The sequence below is a fragment of the Maylandia zebra genome, linkage group LG23 (genome assembly GCF_041146795.1).
Source record: "Maylandia zebra isolate NMK-2024a linkage group LG23, Mzebra_GT3a, whole genome shotgun sequence".
Taxonomy (NCBI): domain Eukaryota; kingdom Metazoa; phylum Chordata; class Actinopteri; order Cichliformes; family Cichlidae; genus Maylandia; species Maylandia zebra.
This window is the reverse complement of record NC_135188.1, coordinates 26,679,264-26,705,812: the sequence shown is the minus strand read 5'-3', so window position 1 is coordinate 26,705,812 and position 26,549 is coordinate 26,679,264. Positions and strand designations below refer to the sequence as shown.

Below are 26,549 nucleotides of genomic sequence, written 5' to 3'. Positions count from 1 at the left end.
GTTTTGATCGCTATAACTCACTTCCGATGTCTCGATTTCCAGCAGGAAAACAGCCAAGCGGTGCTTTACAAAGCATTAAGAGTTGAGTGATGGGGAAAAGTTATTATTCAGGGAAAATGCAAAAGGAGCTAATGGTGACATTAGCAGCATTTATAATTCCATGAAGGAGTTTAGCTCATTTTAAAGTGATAATAGAGGATGTGCTAATGTGACAGAGCTCCATTTTTAAAAGGAAGGAGATAATGAGAATATAATTGGTTGCTTTTGGACTTTTTTTCTCACCAACCCGAAGAGCTTCAGGTGTAAAAACGCGATTATCTAACTTCAAGGCAGCAACCCGTTCCACGAGGTCATGATGACCAATTTGCAGACTATAAAAACTAAGTATGCCATGTTTTATGGTGTGGGAAGCATGAACGTGATGTCAGTTTAATTGTGATTGGTTCATGTGGCAAGGTGTGTTAACTGAGATTCAGTGGAGGAGGCTGGGAAGAGGAGGAAAATGAGAGGGAGGAAAAGACAGGAAATAATGAAGGAAAGGGAAAGGACAGAGGAGGAGGATACAAAGGGGGAGTGAAGGTTTATAAGACAGAGGTGAATAAAAGGACAAAAGAGGATAGGGAGGAGAAGAGAAAGAGGACTTGAGGGAGTAAAGAGATGGATCAAGAGTAGGCAGTCAAAATCAAGTGGGAGAAGAGAGCAGGGAAAAAGGATGCAGCAGGGCTGGGAAGGAACAGGAGGGGGAGAATACCAGAGGGAAAAGAAAGGGGGAAAAGGGAGAATGCAGCAAGAGAAGAGTCAGGGAAAAAGTGCAAAAGGAGGAAGATGTGTCAGGAGGATGCTGAGGCAAAAAGAGAGGAGGAGGACAAGCAGATGAAGAGGAATAGGTGAAAACAGGACAAAAGGTCTCTTGCAGAAGTGTTTAACATGGAAAACACTCCTGTTAAACCTTGAAGCTGAGAGGGAGAGGATTTTGAGCTTATCAGATGACCTTACTTGCAGGGCTAAAGAGGTGCTGGAGAGGGCCGTGCACGCGCATAACAGCGTGTGCACGCGTGACAATAAGCTCTAATCGCCAAATTGCCATTTCCAGTCACTTTTTACTGTGCTGCTGCTGAACTTCTCCTTTTGAACCACCGCTTTAAAGAAAGTATATAAAATAATAAGACAAAAAGGTCACGAAGGAAAACATGAAAATGTTGGAGGAAATAAAATAACAATATACACTATACACCATTAAAACAACTTATCAGAGAAAATGCTATTAAATATTAGTAAAACACTATAGAAAGTCATTATGGGGGATAAAAAGTCAGTGTGAAGCAACGCAACTGAATAATAAGTACTTTGAAACAGAGTCAGAGGCTGTAATTCTAAAATTGGTTGTAATGTGAACTGACCTCCCGGCTGGCTGGAATTCCCGTGCGCTCAGAGAACGGTCCGAGTGAAGGTGAAGAGTGGAGCTGATGGAGAGCCGCGCGACGGTTCTTCTTCTGCTTTTCCCCCTTTTTTCCAGCGACATTTGCCTTAAAAAAAAAAACAATTTTTTGTTTTTATAAACGGTAAATTAGTGAGAAGAAAAAGTAAGAGCTTGTTTCTAGTCCGAGAAGTTTTTAACGATTACAGGCGATCTCAACTCCCTTGAACCGTCCGTCTCTGCTCCGCTCTGCCGGAGGACTGGGGACAGACGCTGGAGAGGAGTGGTGACGTCAGGACGAGGGGCGGGGCCATAACACATGCACATACATGCGCACATTGGATGGCTACACTAAAGTAATCTATTACTTTACTGAAGCAGTCTAATGAAAATTGTTTTCGTCTGATTTGTCACATATTCAAACAGAAATGTAAAGTTCACAACTAAAATGAAATTAAAAATGGAATAAAAAATACAAGGTAAAAGTTTGAAACAAAAATTAAGAAATTGAATTAAAAAATAGATTATGAAAATAACAACTGTCAAACAATAGTAGAAGAAATAGAATAAAGTAATCAAAGTATCAATAATAGTTAAAAATAAAAAAAGTAAAATAATAAAATACAAAGTAAAAACTTAAATATAATGGAAAAATCTTAAATAAAAGCTAATATTTATAAATAATTATAAATTATAAACTATAAACTACAAATAAATATTACATTTAGAAATTAAAAAAGTAAATATTATTAAATAAAAAGTTACATTTAACTTTAAAGTTAGAATGTGCAGAGTGTATACTAAACATAAAATGAAATTAATCAAAATTAGGCAAAAGTAAAAAATTAAGAGGTAAAAAGGAACAAAACACATAAATTATTAGATAAAATGAATCAAAAGAAAAAGAGGCAAATTTGTGATAATAAAACCCTCAAAAAGCTTAAATGTAGTAAAATGAATTCTAAATTGTAAAAAATAGAAGATAAACAGAACTGATGAAGAGAAATGATAAAGCACAAAGAAAATAAAACATAATATGTTTTAAAAAATAATAAATAAAAAGTTTATCTTATTAAACAGAAATTCCAAAGAAAATGCAAAAAAGAAAATTAGTAATAAAATGAATAAAATTTTAAAAAATTAAAAAAAAAAAAGTATAATAAATATAATCATGAAATGAATCAGAATTATTAAATATCAATATATAAATAAATGTGGCATGCCACTTGACTAACCCTTACCATGTCCATGATACATGTGACATAAAAGGAAGCCAAGTTTCATCTATTTAGTTCCAACACATGTTTCAATTTTCAGTAAACAAAATGAACCTGTTGTTATTTCCATAAATAGAGAATAAAATGTCAATAAACACAATAAAACTGTCCCAGGAGTCAGTAATGATCAGCACTGACTGAGGCTGTCTATAAATAAAGCTGATGGGTTAATGACTCATAGAGCAGGATGGTCCTCTGCTAATGAGCCGCGATTCATAGATGGTTTGGTGACTGAATATTGTAAGCGAGCTAAAATCCCTCTGTGGCTGCTGGGGTCTGGGTGACATTGCGATCAACATTCAGAAAAGTCAGAAAAAAATGAACTGTGCTTTAGTTAGTTCAGAATAAATGCTATATCACTATATAGCATTTATTCTGTATCCCAAACCTCAGTAATTGAGATACTGTCAGCTAGTCAGCCAGCAAGCAAATTAACCAGTCATAAATTAAACTATTCCAAAGCCCACTGACTGACTACTTTTAAGACTAAGTCCACCATCACACACAAAAGATCAAATCAAACACCTTTACCAGTCTGAATATAAAGTGGACTGAGGAAAAAAACACAAAAAGATCTGACTTTGATCAAAAAGCTGAGCAAACTGGACTCTCAGAGCTCTTTATGAACAGAGGAGATGAGTGGAAGAGATAAACGCCCACATGCTGCAGTGAGGTATCCTGTTGCCTCTCTGCTCCCCCTGCAGTCATGCCTGAGGGAGCTTTTAAAGGCAGCACCCAAAGTCTCCAACAAGCCCGCTAATTAGATCAACAGCTGGAGAAGGAGAAAGGGAGGAAATTAAAATGCAATGCCCCAATTAATCTCAGAAAAAACCCCCATCAGATTTGTATCCACTGCCTTTAGTTTATCACTCAAACCTCAAAGCGTCATATTTGTACCTTTGCACGCCATGCTAATTGTGTGAATCCATTTCACATGTGAACACGAAGATAGGATGAATCATTGCGTTTTATTCACGAGTTCTTTATCTTATTCAGTTCTCGCATTCACGTCTTATTTCACAGTTTGGTCACATCCCCCCAAAAAAGAAAAAGAAACAACCGGCAGGACTTTAGAAAGCATCGCTCTGTGCATGATGAATGCTGCAGCAGCTTCAGAAACATGAAAGCGCTGTGATTTATCTGACCAAACATCGCATGCTTTCTCACTCTGCTCTGTCAGGGGCCGACGGGGGTGCGATGGATATCTGTAAGGCGAGCTATGAAGTGACTGGAGATCAATGCAATGCTGATATCCATAAAGCGGGCTGAAGTCACCTTGGACCCTCACATTTCAAAAAGCATTTCTAAAAAACATTTTCAGTGTCTCAGACTGTGAATAACTGCAGTTAAATCATACAGGCTGAAGTTTTCATTTTTTTCCACATGACAAAACACATGATGCACTACAGGAAACTGAATCTGAACTGTTTTTTGAACAATGAATTATTCACATTTATCTTTGTTTGTGTGTGTGTGTTTTCTTTTTTATTTAAATGTATGCTCCAAAAGATTTAGAAAGTGAGAAATTTGCATTGAAAGATGACCTTGAATTTAGAGTTATGTTTCTGTTTTGTTTCTTTTTATGTACTAGTTTTGACATTGACCAGGCAAACTTTCTCCATGTGCATCACCTTGGGAAACACTTTAAATGGCGGCACAGATCTATCTATTTCAAAGCAAACACACTTTAGCTATTTACATGGAATAAATCAGATCGACATTGATCTTATTTTGGTTGCTTGTTTCTTTTGGGTCCTAACATACATAGAAGTTGAACTACACAGAGTTTTTGTACAGTAAGAGATGTTGGATTGGATTCCTAAGATTTTTGCAGTGACTTGGACAAACTCCTTGGCCAATCATAGCTTTTGGTGTTTCATTGAATTGCATGTCATCAAGGAAGCACCAAGGACCATCCATCCAATCAATACCAATACCAATCAAAGCTTTATTCGTCACATGCAGGTTGCCCTGCAGTGAAATGGGACCCCCCCCCCCCCCCCCTTACACATATAGCACAAACATTACATGGGGATACAGGTCGGAGATTGGTAGAATCAGAGAAAAAACATTGAAATGTACACTACAATGGGGAAAGTACAAGAGGAAAAAAAGAGACCCCTACTCATGCTATGCTTCCATGGTAGGACAGCATGAGAACAGGCCATGTGGTGGTAATGGAGCTTGTTCGAGCAAGAGGGGAGAGGGTACACCCTGCAGACAGTCTCTGTTGCAGGGCTAAGACAAAGAGAGAGAGAGACAGCAACTATTCAGACCTATGGCCGTTTTACCAACATGCATGTGCTGTAACTCATCGCTGTAAAAATCACATGGTGTTGGTTGTATATTCTTTGCAAGTTCTTTTAACAGCAATTTATTCTGGGAGCCCACATCAGCTAATTAGATCAAATGTACTATAGTGTAAATGTCAAATTTACCAATGCATTGTAGGATTTCAGCTAACTAGAAGTGTTTCGTGCAATTGGCAGTCATCTCTTAGATATGATGAAGTATTTTTCTTCACAAAAGAAACTACACAAATTACTGGTTATATAGAGGAAAATTGCACTATTACTGTAAAAATACTGTAAAAATAAAAACAACATCATGAGATTTTTACAGTATTTTCCTGGGGAAAAATTACAGTAGAAAAACTTTAAAAAATAAATGATAGTAATTTGCTTCACTTAAGTAGAAGCCTCTACCAATAAAACGCTGTAATCTGGGTTTGAATACAGACTGGGACCTTTCTGTGTGGAATTCTGTGTTCTCCCTGTGTCTATCTGGGTTCTCTCCGGGTACTGCGGCTTCCTGCTATCATCCAAACCATTCACGTTAGGTCAAATGGTGATTTTAAATTGGTTGTAGATCTTAATGATTTTCTGTCTCTCTGTTTTAGCCCTGTGATAGACTTTTGACCTGCCCAAGGTATATGTCGCTTCTCACCCTGTGAAAACTGGGAGATGCTCTGGGGAACTCCAGGTCTCAAGGGCCAGTTTCCTGCAGGTTTTACATATAACCATGGGTCAACACACCTGAATCAAATGATTAGTTCATTACCAGGCCTCTGGAGAACCTCAAGACATGTTGGCTGTATCCCAATTCAGGGTCTTCAGCCTTAAAGTACGCAGCCTCAACGATCCTCAAGGGCCGCGTACTTAAAGACCGCTAAGGCTGGAAGTGCGAGGCTTGTGAAATGGGACGGTCTAGCCTCCGTTGCGCTGCAAAGGTTGCCTAGCAACCATGATACTAACAGCTGGAAACGTGTCATACAGCTTTGTTTGACAGAAATGAAGGAGAAAATCTTTTGTTCATTTGTTTGTTTGTTTCTACATGAGCTTTGATCATTCTCTGTAAGATTAAGCTCAGCTATTGAACGGCGTATATTTTAAAGTAAAGGCTTTAAAACCAAGTTAGTACAAACGTCACTAATGTCACATAACTTTGCCGACATGTGGCCAACAGTAATGTTTTAATTTTCTTCGTTATTAAACATTTGCACATAAATAAGTGACATAATATTCAGTATTTAAAGTTTACTCTTCGGGCGCCCCTCATCCGCCGTTTTTTTTCAGCAAAATTATCCACACCCACCGCCGCGCTATGCATTCTGGGATATGTTGGGCCATGAAGTCTACACCGCCACGTTCTTAAAATTCAGGGGAATTAAGGACGCATTTGAGGGCCGCATTTCGAGCAGCCTTCGAATTGGGACAGCCTTCGTCGCGTCGCGGTGACGTAATCGGCCTTAAAATGCGGCCTTTAAGGCTGCAGACCCTGAATTGGGACACAGCCGTTGAGGAGGTAATTTAGCCATTTAAATCAGCTGTGTTGGTTCAAGGACACATCTAAAACCTGCAGGGACACCGGCCCTCGAGGCCTGGAGTTGCCCACTCCTGATCTAAATCCTGCAGGATACCAGCTCTTGAGGCCTGGAGTTCCCCACCCTTGCACTAGAGGATCCGTGACCCTGAACTGGATAAGAATAGATGGATGGATGGATGGATGGATGGATGGATGGATGGATGGATGGGTGGGTGGATGGATAATCTACCTTTGCAATCATTGTAGTCATGACTAGAAGCAAATTTTTCCAGCAGGGATGTTAAATATAGATAAAGGTAAAACTCCTCAGCAAAAATAAAAAGCAAAACAAAAAACAACAGGCAACCATGAGGTCTGCTGATGTCTATCGTTTAATTTGTATAAATATATTGCAGCAGGGTAAATATTTCTCTTGAAGATTATTTTCTGTCTTGGGAGGCAGTAAAAGCACCTCATGTTTTTCTGCAAAGGTTGCTGATTGCAGTGCAAGATATTATTTAATGGAATTTTAAAAGCGCAGTTTGTTTTGCACATTTCAAGAACATTAAAGGCAAAAATTAAACACTGAGGGTTTTTTTCCCACACAGGAGACGACCCCTGAGAAATCTGGCCCTGAACGCTGGGAGTTGCATGAAGAGGTAAATGTTTTCTGGACACGACACGCTCAGAGCAGCCGTTGCTGCCCTGTAGTTCAGCACTTATTAGAGACCGAGGCTGGATTGGACGCGTCTATTCATGTGGGTTGAATGGGAACTGTGGGACGTGAAAAGGAGGCTTCTATTCATGGCTTTATCGAGGAGCTTCACTATCAGCATGGCTCACTTTGCATCAGAATAACTGAGCGTTTGCTTGTCAGCCAGGTTGGTTATGGGAAGGAACACCAGGAATTTGGTTTTTTCACATGCCACATGCAAAAACAGGAATGCCTGGAAAAAATGTAGTAAGCAGGAGCTTAAAGTAGAAAAAGAAAAGGCAGCAGAGCTTCTCTTAAGATTAGTTGTGTTCCCAAATAGTCAGAGATGTTGTAATTCTGTATGTATAAATATAGAAAAATAGTTTTTTTTTTTTAATTACTGAAAATTTTTAAAATGTAAAATGGACTGGTTCTTATATAGCTGGTTCTTTCCTACTCTGAGCACTCAAAGCACTTTATACATTCAAGCCAGCACTTTTTTTTCTACATGCTTCCTATCTAACATTCAAATTCATTCATACTCTGATGGATGAAAAAATACTACAACATTAGAATCATAGGGAAATATACCTAGCTAATTTTATGAATGAATGAGCATATATAGGGTCATGAAAATGAATGGACTGTGGAAAACCCCTGGACACAGGCTTACTTTTCCCACAGCATGACAAATAACAATCACTGAATTAGTGATTAAATCAAGCTACAGAAGCTCGTGGAAAAGAGTACATGCAAGATGTTGTTCCACGACTTTAGCTCTCTTTAATGGACATCCAGCTAAAATATTTTTTTTGCATTTCCTTTACGCAATTACATAATTGCTAAGTTCAACATCTATGAACTGCATTGGACTTGGTGGTCGGGGTCGATGGAGGGCTCACAGAACCAAACTCCTGCTTCTGTTTTAGGCAGCAAGCACTGCTTTGGTTATTGTAACGAAGTCTTGTGGTTTGGTTAAATGTAAATGGAGTGTCTGGACTCACTTTGTGTCGGTTCACTAATATGACTCAACAGTTCCCGGTGCGCGAATAAACTACATAATAAACATAAAACCACAAAACAGTCTGCGGTGGATGTTTATTTGTTATTTAGGTAGTTAATAAGCAGGGTTTATCAGTTGTTATAAAAAAATTTAATCTTAGTGCTTTTGCACTGCAGGTCATTTTGGTACAAAACTAATGAATTTGTGACTTTCCATCATGGACATTGAAATATCCAGTCTTATTCCTTGAGAATAAGATAGAGAAATTAATGTATTTGGTATTTGGTGATTAGACTCTGATGACCCTTTTTAGCTAAATGGAACCAGATAGGATTTAGGACAGCCCCCCCAGAATCTAGACACTAAAGATGTAGCTCTGACTGAGGTGTCTGTGAGGTGGAGATGGGGAGGAGGTGGGTTGCACAAAGGAGAGTCTGAAAGGGAGAGAGACCACAGATTTAAACGATGCAAAGTGGAGGCTGATTTGTCCAAAGAAGGCAGGCAAGAAGATAGTTGGACTAGAGTAATGATGACAGTATTGAGATTGACAGCGTGAGGAAAAGGTAGTGAGGAAGAGAACAGAAAAACAGGCAGATGACTGATTACTGGTTTTCTTTTTTGAACTTGCACATTAGCTACATTTTAGCTACGTTTTAGCTACGTTTTAGCTCGTGGCCGGAGTCACGTCTTTGTGTTCCTCACTTCCTCTCTTAGCTCTCCACTGTGTGTTGGCTGGGTTTCCTCATATTGTGCAGATCTCTGTGCTCCCTACAATTATACTCAGATCTCTGAATGGAAAAGACTCAACATCTCTTGGAGGAGATCTTGGTTGATAGATTGGTCTGCAAAATTCACAGTTTTTATATGAAATATTCAATCCCAACTAATTTCCCTTCATGATAAAGTTAACTATTGCCATTTGAAAAAATAAGGTCTGGAGGTCAGTTAAGCTTCCTTGTTTAGTTTGTAGAAGTTGTTTAATTATTCCTGAGAGGAGGCGATAGTAGACACATGGTACAATAAAGACAAAGTAAACTCTATTATCTATGCAAACAGATGCCTTGTAAATGCACTGGAATTCTTTACAGCTGTATAAAACTTTTTGCAGAGACATCAAGATAATTCATCTTCCGGCTGTCTTCGTTCTATTACGTTCCCTTCCTTTCTTCTTTTTCACAACCCATTTCTGTTTCTCTTGCTTCCAGCTGTCCGTTTACGATGACTCCACACTTGAGGCTGCACAACCTGTTCACAGGAAATTACTTATTCATCATTTCCTCCGTTGAAGCTATGGAAAGGCCGTGGATTAAAGGCCTGTATCTTCAGGCAAACACACAAATACACACCTGAAATGTGGATGTAGCTTCTTCTGTCCTTAGGCAGCATTTTTCAGGATTTACTAATAATTCCTCGGTAGTAAATTTGCATTTAAGCAAACCATAAAGCATTTCAACAATCCCTTTGAGGTTTGGACACTACCCAGATTTGGAAACCCCTCCTCCCCCCACAAATATCTATTGTTTTTCAGTTTTTTTAAGTGCTCCTGCTTTTGATCCAATTGCAAACTGAAAGCTCCATCTGCAATTTTAAATACAGACAAAACCCACTCTGTCAACATGATGAAATGATGCCACGTTGAAAGGGAAGCCTTTGAATCTTTAAATCCACAAATCCCTGGTTAGTAAATGATTACCATTTCTCTCCCTAGATCCTCTGCATCAACCACGTTTCACATTTTGTGGTGCTGTTATGCAGAGGAACTTACAAAGAGAGCGAGCAGGAAGGGATTTGGATTTTCGCTCAAGGACACTCAGTCAAGATGCAACATGAGCAACAGAGGGTAATGATGTTTTTCCCACATAAATGGATGCATACTCCTTTGGCAGCAGCTTCAAGAGATGCAGATTCATCTCAGAAAATGAAAATGAGGGATGGCTGTTATTGAATGTGTCAGATCATTTGCAGCTTGCTCAGTTCAAGCTAAAGCTCACCATTCATTTTGAAGCATCCCCTGTAAATAGATAGAATAACCTTGTAAATGCCCATTTATAAGAGAGAGCTATGTTTAAGTATTTGTTTGACAGATTTATCAATGTTCCTGCAGTCGAGTGAAGATTCAGATTAATTCCTGTTTGTTTCATTTAAAGGTTAAGAGGCTGTAAGAAAGGCTTGCTAAAGTTGTTTGGGCTCAAGAAACACCTTTCTTCATATCAGCTGACCGACAAAATAACACTAGCAGATTTCTGTAAAACCGAAGAAAATGTGTCTATTTTGATATTTTAAAGTTTAAATAGGTCTGAATAGAGTCCGTGTGTGATGAGGTTTACACAGACTGTGGCTCAGACTGGTGAGGTGCTATTTATGCTTTATAAACAACCTTTTCAATGTTTCAAGGATAAAAACTGTTCCTGTCTTTCATTTTAATCAATTCATTAGGTGCTGCTGATTATTTGGACGCTAAATCAACCTTTACATGTCCTATCACTTTAGCTCAGAAAGGCCATAACTTTATAAGTACATGCACTTACACTAGACGTATTTCCTACTTTCTTTTTCCTTTGCCAGTGCTACATGTTCCTAACAAGTTCCAATAAATCCATTTATTTTTGTAATCTAATCTTAAAGACACATGGGACTGAATCTCGTCACAGAGAGTAAGGACTGCATGGATATAACTGATTCCATTAATAGAAAAACACTTTCATATTGACTACTTGTGTTATATGCTTACTCTAGAGTTACATGAAATATAACTATATTATAAGTATATAAGTACATTAAAGTATATTAAAGTATATTAAAAAAACATATACTTACATTAGCATAGTAAAGTTGGAGGATGAATACTAACTTTTCCCACCTGCAATAAAAGTTAACATGAGGGTTCCCAATGGTCAGGGACACATGCAATTGCATGGCAGGAACAAGATGCTGAAAACAAACATAACTTCAGTGAGGAGAACACCTGAGATAATCCATCCCCGACATGAGGTTAGTCATTAATATACTGTATATAGTGTATATGTAGTAAAATATACTATTTTTAGGGGCTTGTTCAAATCAAAGCATTAAACATGTTAAAAAGGCAACAGCCTTAATGAACACAGTGTAATTTGGAACCGGATGCACGGTTTATATGTCATCACTTAACAAGTGGATAGTCAATGAACCTCGTTATATAACTGCTAACATTTTAGATTTATTTGTTAAATTAATCTTGGTTGATTCAGGAGTTCATTCCAAGTGTTGAATATGCATTTCATAGTTTTTCACTGGAACTCTCACATGTTGGTGCAAAATGAAGGAAAGTCCGGAGAAGAAACCTAAAATTGATGATGACAGAATTATCTCCATGATTGAGAACTTCCCATCTAACCAAGCCACTCTGGACGAGAAAAGAGTATCATTGCCAAGGTCTACAAGAGATGGCTTCATGAATAGAAATATAGAGGGTTAATAGCAACTGAAGGCAGCTGTGGTAAAGGAATGGATGAGGATCTAAAGAGAGGTGTGGTGATGTTCATGGGTTCTCGACTTCAGGCAATCAAGGACTTAATCCAAGTATTAAAAACAGTTACCCATCTATTCAGATCAAAATAATAACCCAGCAAATATTTCTGCTTTTAGCTTTCAAAGATGAAATACATGTTTAACTTAATACAGACATAAAACTCTCTTTACCAGCAGCCGCCAAATGAAGTTTCAAATTGATTTGTGAGTCTTTATGTGAAGATTCTGGGCTGAAAAATGTCAAAGGGAAAATGACTGCAGCTTTAAAGATTGCATTTCTTTTTAAAAGGTAATATTTGTCTTCGACTGTGTGCTCCTCTGCGGTCTGAGGCGCTTACCTCAGTGCAAAAGCAGACACTTTACAGCTGGGGGCTAAATCTCATGTGGGGCTTCACTCTGCGATCAATCAGAGCTCGGCCAGAGAGTCCACCTCGGTAATGTAAATCAGCACTATAGAGCTGGACCCGCTCACATCTCCTCTCTGTGGGGCCTCCTTTGTAAACTCATTATCTCCGAAACCTCAGCGGTGTCCACTTGAGTTCAACACCAATTACCCACAACCCTCTCTGTCCACAGGCTTCCCATGGCAACCAAAGCTTTCCAACTGTATCACTTGAGAGTTTAAGAGGCTGGGAAGAAGTAAAGATAAAAGAGTTAATGGGGGAGTGATGAGCTCCTAATTGTAATCCATAATTTATGTTCATAACCACACAGTTCTTTACTCCATTAGTGTAAGGTGGGAATTAATCTGAGTCAGCCAAGCTTATGAGTCAGTTAATTTTAGATCAATTCAGCCGTTCAGACTGCACAGAAAGTAAATGTGATTTGAAGGCTTCAGTACCTGATAGTTTCCAGCTGAACGTGAGACAGGAACGTACGTCAGTGACCTCTGTTGGTTTCAGCACCTGTGACATTTTAATTCTGTTGATATTGTGCAGGTATAAATCACAGCTGGCATTAAAATCCTGTTTGTACGCGTCCGCAGCAGATGTTTGAACTTGTTTCTGTAAATATCACTGACTACGTTAAAATGCCACGGATGCATTAAGGACAAGAGGCCCCGTGGATGTTGATTTACATGTTGGCACCTGATTTGAACGCTGCTCAGCATATGCCGAGAAAGTTTTCCAAACCATGAGCTACCCTGACAAAGTCCGAGAAGTTGATAAAGGTCATGAAATTTAATGTTCACATGAAATAATGCTTCTACCTTGGAAGAGTGACAAAGGTATTCAAGTCACTTGGGATCAAATCGTATGCTAGAGCAGGTTTGGATGGTTCACAGTTTAAAATGACCCTTTTAAAAAAATCTTATACTGGGCCTTTACCCTCAGTCATCAGTCATCTACTGTCTATTTAAAGTCATTGTAGCTCCTCCCCCTACAAACCCACACGTCCCTGAAGCCAACTTTCTTCTGATTGGTTGCATCTCTAAAGGTTGGAACACTAAGTGGTTGTGGCTTCTGTGCTCGGAGCCAGAGCTTCTGTGCGTGAGATCATCATGTAATCAACATCTGCTCTCACACTACAATGTTAGTTCAGTCAGGCTGTGAAGTCCAGCTCAAGACAGTCGTGGCAGATCATCTTATCTGAAAGCTCCACTGACACCCTTCTACACATCCAATGTGCAGGTCTAATTTAAGACTGGTTATTTAGGCTGCTTTAGTCTCCCCATGATTGCTGCTGCCTCTGCAAGCCACTTTGCAACCCATTAATAGGAATGAATGTTGACTGTAGTGGTCCAGACTAAAATTAATTCATTTGTAGTTGAGGAAATTTTGCAACATGTTCCTCACTAACAATATCACGGAACAATGAAAACAGTATTTAAAATCATTTACAGTAAAAAGAACAAAAACAAAACACTAAAATATGGTACAATTGTTTTTCTCAATGATATGAATGAGTGTCTACAAGCATCTCCCTGTTACCCCAGAAGAGCTAAATTGCCTGTCAAACCATCCCTTTTCAGATTTATGAACTTAAAAAGTGGAAAGAGATGCTGTTATGAAAGAGGCGGAGGGTCAAAACAGAGAGAAGAAGATTCATGGATTACCCGGATTAGTACGAACATGGTTTAAATCCCAGTGACAGTCCGACTTGAAAGCTGTCAGTTGGTGACTCAGCAGTGGGAGTTTGATGCAGTAGAAGAGCTGACTTTAACAACGTGACTGCAGAAAGGGCACAAACTAATCACAAAAGAAGCCAAGAAGGAGCTAATAAACACTCAAAAGTTCCTGAACCACATTAAAACTGTGAGTTAAATGAACTCTTACGACTTCTGCAAACTTTATTAATTAACTGGATTAATTTGAACAAATTGTTTAGATGGTGTCAGTTTAAAAAAAAAAAGCTGCTTACTTATGTTGGTGATACCAAAATTTAATACATATTTGTCAGTGGTACTGGCACTTTGGATTTAATCAGTTTTTTGCTAAGTTCTTCTCTTCAAGTTCTATTCATGCCATCATCAAAACATCTCATTTAGTCTGGGTGACCAAAGTATTCTGAAAGTTTGAGTTTTCATTGAACAACACGATGGTGGTGCCAAAGCCAACTTCAGTGTTTTGATGTGACACGAAAAAACATTGTCCAATCTGCTCCAACCTCTATTTGATAACAGTCCTGGTCTGAAGACATCTAAATGCCAATATTAAATTATAGGATCACAGAGTGACAAATGGTGGTATAGCAATGTTTGACTGAAACTGATGTCATTCTACACTTCAAAGTAAAAGTTTTGCCTTACCATTGAAACCAACACATTTGAAAAGCTGCAGCTTTTAAACTGAAGGCGAATGGTTTCCATTTCTGGTTTTGTTTGCCTCCATCATAGCTTCACAATTGTTTAGCAAGTGATCGGTAAGAGTTTGCAAAAACTTGGTGCTTTCTGTAGAAACTACAGTCAACTGTGACCCACTCTGCTAGTGACCGAATCACTTGCAAGGATGTTTTTGGTGCAGCACTATATGTTTCTTTGTAACTAGTTTCAAATATCCACAGCAAGCAACTTTCTACAACTACTTTCACAACCAGCACCTGAAAACACATTTGTCACCAACCAGATTCTAGACCTGTGCGAACTCCTCACATACTGGAGCAGTGCTTTAAAGCTAGCTGGACAAGCTGAAATTTAAACTCTTAACCTGCAATTACAAGTGGCTATCTAAAAGATAGTGGCTGTAATGCATTGGGACACCCCAGGTGGGACTCGAACCCACAATCCCTGGCTTAGAAGGCCAGTGCCTTAGCCATTAGGCCACTGGGGCTGCGCTTGAGCAGTTCTCTGTTTTCACCGGCCATGTCCATTCCTTTATGACCACAGTGTACCAATATCTGATGGCATTATCTGATGGCTGCTTGCAGCAGGATAACTCACCATGTCATCTCAAACTGGTTTCTTCAACATGGCAAAGAGTTCACTGTACTCAAATGGCCTCCACAGTCACCAGATCTCAATCCAATAGAGCACCTCTAGGATTTGGTGGAACAGATGGATGTGCAGCCGACAAATCTGCAACATTTGTGTGATGTTGTCACATCAGCATCGACCAAAATCTCTGAGGAATGTTTCCAGCACTAGTTGAATCTGTGTCATGAAGAATTAAAGCAGATCTGACGGAAAGAGGGGGTCCAACCTGATACTACCAAGGTGCACCTAATTAAACATCTGTGAGTGTTGATATAAAGTTATGTTACAGTTACATTTTTATGAGTCTGGATCCTAATGGATGATTCTGGAATATTTAAAAGTTATTCACTGTTGTTATTTCTCTGAAGAAAACTAAAAGATCTACAGAAACAAATAATCATGATGTCATGTTTTTTTCTCTAATTAACCAATATTATCAAATTAATCCTTTTAAACCTCCCAGTAATGAGCACACAGGTTGCCACAAATTTGGACATTAAATAATTTCATTTACTAACTTCTTGTTAACATCTCCTGTTTGAATCACTTCTTTTTGCAATCATGAGCAACTAAAACATAATTAGAAAAAGAGACATTTGCTCTAAAGGATCCTTATTTATTTTTTAATAGTAGAAAGTCTTAAACATCCAGCTGTGCATGTTCCTGAGCAACATTATTCTTTGTTATGTTTATTGCTCTGAAAATAACCAACAGGTTTCCCTTTGAATCCAGCCCAGAAAAAGATGGAAAGCAGGGGCAGCAGAGGCCGACAGGCTGCTTGTTTGTTTACAGTACTTACACCGACATCTCTGCATTAATGTGCCAATGATTTACTGGTGTTAAAATGCCGCGCGGTGCACCTTCACCCTCGCTCAGTCACTTTTATCACCATTAATCTCACTCCTCCCGGCTGCACTTGGCTAAATGTTTTCTGGCCTTCATTTGCCCGAGCTCCTCCCCCATCAATCACAATTATCAGCCATGATTGATGAAGCCGTCAAGGAAGCGAGACGTAGCGCTTTACGAGGTCGATGACTTTGAGCATAACTGTCAGAACTTGGCTTTAATTTCATCAGAAGTTTGTGTTTGTGTGTTAAAGCATGAGTTTGGACTGGTGTAAATCTCATTTAATTGGCTAAGCTGGTGAACCACAGAAAACGACGGGAAGGCCAAGTGAGAATTAAAGCTCAATATAAAGGTTAAATGGCTGTTTCACCTCTGGGCCAAACGCCACATACTCGGGCAGAGCGAGCAGCATGACATGATTTATGAGTCTGAATCTAGGAGTTATAGCTAATTAACTGATGGCACTCACACTGTCAAGGTTGCTGGTTTGAATCCCATTGCGTAGAACAAAGTGGGATAGCAGTGTGTTCGAATAGGAAGGATCTCCTCACAGAGAACGTTTCTCAACTGTGTTTATCTGATATTTTATCCAAAGGCCCATCAAAGAGATCACGTTCATCAACATTGCTGTAGTTTGAATGTGATCATCTGCACTCATTTTAAAATTAGGTGCCAACTCTTACATTGAACTGTTTAATTCAACTCTTCCTCTACTTCTTCTTTTGGATGGCCCCTTTATGAGTCTGACTCCATCTCACCCTATCCCGCATCTGGTATGGAAATTCTTGGCAATTTAGCAATTCAATCATGGCAAAGATTTTTACACCGGCTGCGGTTCCTGACACAACCCTTCCCTTTTATCCTGGCTTGGCACCAACAGTAGGAGTACATTGGTTTGAGACCCTCCCACCTATGGCTGTGTTACCATTTCAGGCCAGCACGGATTCAAACTTGCCGTGTACTGTAGGTGCACATCTAACGTGGTGGGCAGGGATAGCTCAGTAGGTAGAGTGGTGGCCCCATGATCGAAGGTTGGGGGTTCGACTCCACTGAACGGCTACTCTGAGGTGCCCCTGAGCAAGGTACTGTCCCTACACACTGCTCCCCGGGCGCTGTATTGGTGGCTGCCCACTGGGTGAATGGGTTAAATGCAAAGGAACTATTTCCCTATGGGGACTAACACACACACGTGGTGTGTTTTTGTTGAAAATTCCCTCTCAAAGACGCACAATGAACAAAATGAAGACAAAATCAAGCGATGATTAGCTTATCCTGATGTTTCTAAACAAAAAGAAAAGAAACTGAGATTCTGGTTCATCCAATTCTCAGTAGAAACCAGGAGCAGGGAAAATTTGATTTGATCCCGGTGTTGAAGCTTTATCGTGATCGATTTTCAGGATGTCAGTGGGGCAGTTTGACGTGTGTTGGCAGAGTTGGAATCACATCTGAGGAGGCAGAGAAATCATTTCAGAGATGCATCTATCTGTGTGTCTGAGGTAATGTAGTAATATTTTACTATTTCCATATCATTGTATATTTAAGCTGGTGCACATTTTGAGGTACAAATGCTTTGATCTGATTGGTCAGATCTGTTTATTTGGGTCTGAAAAAATAATCAAGCTTGGTAATCACATGGGCATTTCCTTTGAAAAAATGAGCAAAAAGAATAAATTAAATCAAATCCTGTAAATACAGGCTTCAGTTATCCAGCTTAATATGCTATGCAGACCAAAACGGCACCAAACAAATCGCGTGTGTCATGTGTACTATTTCCACATGCTCTGTCTAGTATGTGTAACAGCTCAGGCTGGTGCTGGCAGTGCAGTGGTGTAGAAGGTGTTTTCTTTGCCTGCTTTTGGGGCCTTAACACCAACTGAGCATCATTTAAACAGCATAGTCTACCTGAGTGTTTTTGCTGACCATGTTCATCCCTTTATGACCACAGTGTACCATCTTCTGGTAACACACCATGTCACAAAGCTCAGAGTTCACTGTACTCAAACGGCCTCCGCAGTCACCAGCTCTAAATCCAATAGAGTACCTTTAGGATTTGGTGAAATTAAGGGAGATTTGAAGCCTAAATGGTACCCAAGCAGGTATTAGCAATGACATGTACAGTGAGTGTATATGTGAACAATTTCCATTCCAACAAGAACAGAAAGCTGGCTATTCTAGGAGAGAGTGACTCAATTGGCCACTGGATCATGGTCTAAGCCTGTTTCTGACCATATTTGAAATCACTCCAGGTGGGACTCGAACCCACAATCCCTGACTCAGAAGGCCAGTGCCCTAACCACTAGGCCACTGGGGATGCACTTAAACAGCGCAGGTTACAGTCAACAGTCAATAATCAGTGATTATGATTGGTTTCTTGAACATGACACTGAGTTCACTGTACTCAAATGGCCTCCTCAGTCACTAGAACTTAATCCAACACAGCACATTTGGGATTTGGTGGAACAGGAGATTCACATCATCAGTGTTTTGATGTGACACGAAAAAACATTGTCCAATCTGCTCAGTCCTGGTCTGAAGACATCTAAATGCCAATATTAAATTATAGGATCACAGAGTGACAAATGGTGGTATAGCAATGTTTGACTGAAACTGATGTCATTCTACACTTCAAAGTAAAAGTTTTGCCTTACCATTGAAACCAACACATTTGAAAAGCTGCAGCTTTTAAACTGAAGGCGAATGGTTTCCATTTCTGGTTTTGTTTGCCTCCATCATAGCTTCACAATTGTTTAGCAAGTGATCGGTAAGAGTTTGCAAAAACTTGGTGCTTTCTGTAGAAACTACAGTCAACTGTGACCCACTCTGCTAGTGACCGAATCACTTGCAAGGATGTTTTTGGTGCAGCACTATATGTTTCTTTGTAACTAGTTTCAAATATCCACAGCAAGCAACTTTCTACAACTACTTTCACAACCAGCACCTGAAAACACATTTGTCACCAACCAGATTCTAGACCTGTGCGAACTCCTCACATACTGGAGCAGTGCTTTAAAGCTAGCTGGACAAGCTGAAATTTAAACTCTTAACCTGCAATTACAAGTGGCTATCTAAAAGATCTAACAGATAGTGGCTGTAATGCATTGGGACACCCCAGGTGGGACTCGAACCCACAATCCCTGACTCAGAAGGCCAGTGCCCTAACCATTAGGCCACTGGGGATGCACTTAAACAGCGCAGGTTACAGTCAACAGTCAATAATCAGTGATTATGATTGGTTTCTTGAACATGACACTGAGTTCACTGTACTCAAATGGCCTCCTCAGTCACTAGAACTTAATCCAACACAGCACATTTGGGATTTGGTGGAACAGGAGATTCACATCATAGATGTTCAGCAGACAAATCTGCAACAAGTGTGTGAGGCTGTCATGTCAACATGAACAATACCTGTTGATTCTGTGCCAAGAGTTAAAGGAGTCCTGAAGGGAAAGGTCCAAATGGACACTAGCAAAGTAACTGGGTAAGGTAGGATGATCTGATATCCTCGTGTTGGTGTTGTTCCCAGACCATCATGAAAATGTTGTTCCAGGTTCAACATTGCAAGTGACCAATCACATTGTTGTGACGTTATTCCTTTGCGCGCCAAGCCATTCGTGCATTTATGAAATTCCAATGTTGCAAGGACAATATCAATTCTGCTTACTGTTTATTAAAGGGTTACGGTTAGGGTTAGGGTCAGGGTCAGGGTCTGTTGATCGGCGGACAGAGGCGGTTTCACGCAGCTTTAGTACAGTTTTTTGTTTTACGCCGGTTTTTCCCGAAGTCGCAAAAGTATGACGTCACAACATTCTGATTGGTCACTTGCAATGTTGATCCTGGAACAACATTTAGTATGATGATCTGGGAACAACACCAACACGAGGATATCAGATCAACCGGGTAAGGTACATGTCCACATACCCCGTTTTCTGCAGTCGTAGCCCTCAGGTTACTTGAACCACTGGGTCTAAGCCTCAGTAAAAAGCACAAAGAAATCAATACAGGAGCTAATTTCCTTATTTCTAATTTCCTTGTTCCATTGGAGCAAAGTTTAATGTTCCACTTTGAGTCAAAACACCTAAATTAATTGTGCCAAATTGCTAATAACTTTCCAGCCTTATTAAAAAAAGCCCCTTCTTGAATGTCTTAGCTTCACTGAGCTGAGAGAAGCACGTTTATAGGGTCGATTCCTTCTGTGCACTCACACCATCTGCAGGTTTTCAGCAAGGTGGATTAATTAGTTTTTATGCTAGTGTGGGTAACTGAGGACTCGTTTCACATCAAAACAGATAAAAATGTACGATAAAGAGGATCATTTGAGTTAAAGTATGTCTTTAATGGTTATTTGCGACCATTTATGTGAATTCACATTGGCACACATCGGCTTTCTGCACCTCATTTAAACAGAAATCTCGAACACTTGGATAAAACATTCAAACTGCAGCACCTGATTGACAAATGGTGTTTGTCATTGTTGTGGCAGGTTTAAGTCATGTTATATTTTCTCACCTGTACACTGTTACCGGCAGATCTTCTCAATGTAACAAACCTGAAGACTTTAAATACAAACTCACTGCAAACAGCCAAAAACGCTGTCAGATTCACTGATTTGAAGCTGAAATTAAAATTTGATTAGCAGCCTGCAGCAGCAACTGTTTTCCCCAGATTGACCCTGTGGCCTTTCAGCGACAGGAAGTGCACTCCATCCCTCGCTGCGCCAATGTGAACGCTCTAACAGCTGCCGCAGTGAGGACTTGAGACAAACACGAGAGCTCATTATGATAATAGGAAAAGGCCGGGGAGATTTTCAGCAAGATTAAAAACAACTTGATTAACCCGCCTGTCAGTCACACGGCATCTGCTGTAAGCTACTCTGAGTGAAACTCGAGTCAAAGTATCTTCGGATAAAAACACGATGAACAAATCTCCTCCTGGATATGATGAGAAGTGTTTAACATTAACAGTTTTAAAACGCCGGCTGTTCTTCTACATGCTGACTTAACAGACACTAAAAGTCACTCTACAATCTATCACAAATACATCTTTTTTAGATCACTTAACACTCTTTATTCTACTTCTACTATTACATGTTTGTTGGCACGACTTACCACCACAAAACATAGATATAGAAGTGTGAAAAGAAGCACTTTTCTGCATCCTCAAACAGTAGCTTGCAAAGTACAAAAATCTCCTAACATATGTTTGTGCTTAATTGCAATGGACACTTCTGTATCCCTTATATGAAGACTGTCAGCAAACATGCATGTTGCACAGGTGTAGTTGGTCATACTTCATGTTTATAATGTTTCTACATTTGAGGGCCCTTAAGAATGTTATGACTGCTATTCATTGTCAGGCCCAGTGGCACTGGCATCTGCAACACATATGCTGGAACCTGAACATGTGGAGGAACTTCTGCCTACAGCAGTTAGATCGTAGGGTCAAAGTGCAGTAAAGATGCGGAAAGCTTTTGGTGGAGCCAGTATGATGGTGTTTGCCACATCTCCCTCACTGGAAAACCAATGCTTGCCATCACTGGAGACAATCTCAGTGCAGACAGAATAGAATAGAATAGCTCTTTACTGCCATTGTACATATACAAGTAAATGCTGTGTGCTCCACCCGACTACTGTCCAAGAAATATAAATAACCACACGGATTAAAGGTACACAGTAAAATGAAACTGCACAGTGGCTTGAGTTTTGGGCAAAAGACTTCATCAAATATCGAGATGAGATTCTGCAACCAGTAGCAATCCCATATTTCCATAGTCTGGGATCGAGCTCTCTGACACACGACCTGAGAGATGCATTTGGACCTTAAGTTGATCCGTCTGCTGTTCGCTGAAGTCTCATCTGAAATGGTCTCAGTGGGACGGATGGCTGTCAAGAAGCCATTATTAACAAACATCATTTGTAAAGAAGTTAGGGGATAACAGGCAGTGGACCAAATCACTCGGTGCATTTTCTTTCTTTTCTTTTCCTTCTTTTTTCTTGTTCTTTTAGCACAAAATTGTTTCTGTACCTATGAATATATTATTTAGCTGTATATAGCTATATTTACACTGGCAACACAGTTTTTACTACAGGGGATCAGGACAGCGTCATTTCTGTCCATTGTTGCATGGACATGAAAATAAAGCTGGGGGAGGTCCCTGTGGTCACTCAGCCAGCATTCACTGTTTCCAGCTTCTCCAAAGGGTGAAATTGTTGCTTTCTCTCTATTCAGTCAAAATGTGCTCAGCTGCTGGAAACATGAAGAGATTCATTGAACTTCAAACTTATTCCAGACAAAGTTTTGGCTTTGACCTCAAACTGCTTAAACTGTCTTTCCTTCAAAGGTTGCAATATACAGTTTCTTAAGCCTCCTATTTTTCAAACCAGCCACGTAAGAGCACCCGCAAACCTTCCAAAAACAGGATTACTTCTTTGCATTGTGTCAGTCATTGTATTGACTTAGAAGTCTCAGCTCGATGAAGTGCAGCTCCTTGGTAATCCCCTCTGACGGCCGCAGAGAACCCGGGGCAGCGACGTATGCGCCGCTCTCAGAGTTTCGAGCTCTGCTGTTGTGACCCGACGGCAGCTTAGCGCTCACCATATGTTGTTGTGGTTGTCAGGAGCTGTTTTTGTGTGTGCGCGGAGGAGGGAAGATTAGCTGCATGTGGTCGTTGTCACTCCGCAGATATCTGCACTGAGAGGGCACGAAAAGGAAACAGACAATGCAGGTTTATATTCATTAGAATGACAGCGGAGATTCCACCTCAGACTGATTAAACTCCGATCTCATTAAGCTGTTTGTGTTTTATGTCTTTTAAGGAAGTTCCCTGTGGCTTCTTATTTGCTTATCTACCAACACAGTTCAAATTACCCCTCAGCTCCAAACTTTTCAGGTTCTTGAAGACTTTTCACTCATCCGGTTACAAAACTTGACAGGGAGCCCTGGGCTAGAGTTTAAATACATGAGACTTCCCATCAGCTTCTCATCAACTATCTTCAAGAAACTAAAAGAAATTCAGTTGACTGACTACCATCACTTGACATGATCCATCTTTCTTAAAAATTCAGCAAAACTGAAAGTTAAAGTTCATCCAATTCTCTCTTTTAGTTCTTCCAAACTTAACCCAGAATTGAAAGGTTATGCTTTTGATCCGGTTTACTACATCCTGCCAGTGATATACTCTGATAAACAAAAATAGAAATTGTTAAACAGAAAAATTTTGGACTGTTTGACCTCCAAATTTGAAAAGGGAAAACCAATGTGTTTATAATGCAGGATTTATGGACCGGGATTGATATCTATCACACACACACACACACACACACACACACACACACACACACACACACACACACACACACACACACACACACACACACACATGAAGAGAGAGAGAGTATGCATACTATGCAAACGGCTACCAAACAGCCATCATAATTCGTCATACAATGAGAACAGGACAAATCAACAATTGACACTGACTAATTAATATTGTGCTGAACACAGTCCAAAAGATTCAGTAAGCTACATCAGTGTCTACTGTTTACTATCATAGCCAAGTGACAAACGTAAACAGAAGTTTTCACTATTGACTGTAGAAAAGATTCTGCAACCAGTAGCAATCCCATATTTCCATAATCTGGGATCGAACCAACCCAGGATTCAAATTATGAATACATAATGGGCTTGGATTTACAACAAGACTTTAAATTATCAAACTGTAAATTGTAAATTTTAAATTGTTATTGATCCCTTTACCCCGAGTCCTAAAGTGTATATTTATTGTCTTACTCTTCTTATATTTATTGTTTGTTTACTTGCACTGCTGTAACTGGAGCCTCATCGTCTCATCTCTCTAAATACTGGACTGTAAGTAGCGGAGATGACGCTAAAGTTTACTTTGACTTCAGCAGCAAGCAGGTGCACCGAGGGCTCTCGCGCTCACTTTATAGAATTTCGAAAAAAACATTGGTGCAAATTATAAGTCTGTATCATGTCTGGTGTTTTCATGTTTGTTGGTTTGTTTTTATTTTGTTTTATTTGCGAGTTGGTTATTAGATGCTGCTCCAGCCAGCCAGTGAATCCCCCGCTGCCCCGCCCTCTCCTCCCTGCACCGCAAGCAGCAGGCGCACCTCGCAAACGGAGGGCGCCCTTACTCCCAGCAAATGGGCGATAGAAAACCGATCGGCCATCCCCAAAATGCATGAGTACGAACAATTTTTATTTTTTATTTTTATTTTTTGCCAATGCCCGTGATGCCGCCCCCCGCACGATGCCGCCCTGGGCAACCGCCCATCTCGCCCATATCAAAAACTGCTACTGTCTGTGGCTTGACCAGCAAAGGGAAAACAGCAAACGTGCCCATGAAAAGTAAGTAAAAGTAAAGTAAAGTAAAGTAAAGTAAAGTAAAGTAAAGTAAAGTAAGCAAAAAAGAGGGTAAAAAACAAACAAACAAAAAACTAGATCCTACAAAGCAGGGCAATAAGCAGAGTTCTGGACAGCAGTGGACAATTTTCACTACAAATAAGTTCCTTCTCTATTGTGACTCCTGTCTTCTCTTCACAGTTAGAGCCCACATGGTTGTTTCACATATTTTGATACTGTCCCCTGGTGACAGTAAATGGATTGTTACTCAAGTACTCATAGTGCTTTTTTCACTTTGACATGCACTCATCCTCCACTCACACATGCATATTTACTATCCTGCACACACCCACGCTCAAAAAGATGCATCTTTGGCAATTATGGGTTCAGTATCTTGCCCAATGACTCTTCAGCCCACCTTACTGCAAGGTTAGTAGATGATGAACTCTACCTCCAGATTCACAGCTTATGTTTATGCCCCAGATTTCATTTCCAACATTGTGGATACATCCTTTTGAATAAAGTTAACTCTAGGTACATCAAAGCTGCAAAACCATCTGAAACCCTGTGCCGTAACCTGATGTGAACCCCCTCAGAAATGTAACTACCCATCACACTGAGGCAGCCCATTGCCACTACTCCTTCTGCCACCATTGATTTCACTGAGTGGGTGAAAGTGGATCAACTGAAGAGTGAAACCCCACTAAATGTGTGTTATTGTGGAGAAATTGGAGATAATTGCTGGACTCTTGCATAGGGTACATCATAGGCTCTACATAGATTCAAGGCAAAAGAGTGAATTAAGCTCTAAGCGCCGAACAACTTGAGCATCTAAACCTAATGTGGAGCAGAGAAAGGGAACCAATCAGTATACACCTACGTATTTAAAATACAAAATATGAGTAACTGTATTCCGTTACATCCATCCATCCATTCGCTTCCGCTTATCCTTTTCAGGGTTGCGGGGGGCGCTGGAGCCTATCCCAGCTGTCATAGGGCGAGAGGCAGGGTACACCCTGGACAGGTCGCCAGTCTGTCGCAGGGCCAGACAACCATTTGGACTCACATTCATACCTAGTGACAATTTGGATTATCCAATTAACCTATCCCCACAAGCTGCATGTCTTTGGACAGTGGGAGGAAGCCGGAGTACCCGGAGGGAACCCACGCAAACACGGGGAGAACATGCAAACTCCACACAGAAAGACCCTGGGCTGGTGTTGGAATTGAACTCAGGACCTTCTTGCTGTGCAGCAACAGTGCTAACCACCGTGCTACCGTACCGTTACAGTTACCGTTTAAAAAGGTGGTATTCAGTTACTTTGTTGAAATAAATGGATTACACTGCGGTACTTTCCTGTTTCATATCTTAGGCTATGGTCTCTCTATTTTGGGTATCCACGCTGGAGGAAACCCAAACAAAACACGCATTAAGAGGCTCAAATGTCTGTATCTCAATCTCGTGGCCCATGTCACCCCTACTTGCGGCCTGCATAATGACGTGACGAAATATTTAAAAAAATTATTGTTCAAAAAATTATCTAATATGAAGGCAATAGGCAGAGTGTTACAGGCATAGCCCTACAGAATGTAGCCTCATGGGCAGTGTAGTCTGTGCTGCAGGGAGAATGGAGGGAGGGAGAAAAAGTAGAGTTGAAAAGTAAGAGCTGTCACTGAGCAGATTATAAAAATAACCACTGCAGCCACAGAGAGTGCCTGACGAGCCCAGCTGTAAGTAAGCTATTAAGACTTGACTGCACACCGTGTTCGTGTTTTCCTCTGAAACAATAAGTTCTGTTGAAACGGTCTTTCAACGCCTCTCTCGCTGTCTCTCGCTAGCAAAGTTGACCCAGACAACAAAGTAAAGCTATTTTTCGGCTACGAGCCCGACACAGAACCCGACGTATTAGCCAGAGGTCCCTTTACTACGGTTCGGAGCTGCAGACCTGTTTTATATATGCGCAGAATAGTTTTCTATACGAGATTGCTGCAAAAAGTGCAGCCTTACCTAATGTCCATCCTACTGTTACTCATTTTATATTAAGATTTAAAAATCTAGTCTCTGCAGGCTAAATACCGTAATTGTCGGGCTATAAGCCGCTACTTTTTGCACAAGCTTTGAACCCTGCAGCTTTTAGTCAGGTGCGGCTTTTCTATGGATTGTCCATGATTTTTGTCATATCGTAAGACGATTTGTTTTGTTTGTTCCGCTGTTGTACGGCGCTACG

General features: G+C 40.2%; 1 protein-coding gene and 3 non-coding genes across 5 annotated transcripts in view; all 4 read right to left on the bottom strand.

Moving 5' to 3' along the window:
- sh3bp4a (SH3-domain binding protein 4a) overlaps nucleotides 1-1,683 on the bottom strand; it is a 44,628-nt gene extending 42,945 nt beyond the window's left edge. Inside the window, exons 1-2 of one of the 2 annotated variants that reach the window (XM_014407567.3) lie at nucleotides 1,625-1,683; nucleotides 1,401-1,526 (exon numbers count right to left, since the gene is read on the bottom strand). The gene's annotated coding sequence lies outside the window, so the exon portion shown is untranslated. Of the gene's footprint in view, nucleotides 1-1,400 lie in introns of both variants that reach the window. The other variant, XM_076880680.1, reaches the window with a different exon arrangement.
- A 13,218-nt stretch (nucleotides 1,684-14,901) lies between these two features.
- On the bottom strand, nucleotides 14,902-14,974 carry trnar-ucu (transfer RNA arginine (anticodon UCU)). Its single transcript has one exon. It is a non-coding gene; the product is annotated as a tRNA-Arg (tRNA).
- Nucleotides 14,975-18,201: 3,227 nt separating this feature from the next.
- On the bottom strand, nucleotides 18,202-18,274 carry trnar-ucu (transfer RNA arginine (anticodon UCU)). The gene has a single exon. It is a non-coding gene; the product is annotated as a tRNA-Arg (tRNA).
- A 793-nt stretch (nucleotides 18,275-19,067) lies between these two features.
- Nucleotides 19,068-19,140, bottom strand: trnar-ucu (transfer RNA arginine (anticodon UCU)). The gene has a single exon. It is a non-coding gene; the product is annotated as a tRNA-Arg (tRNA).
- Nucleotides 19,141-26,549: the final 7,409 nt, after the last annotated feature.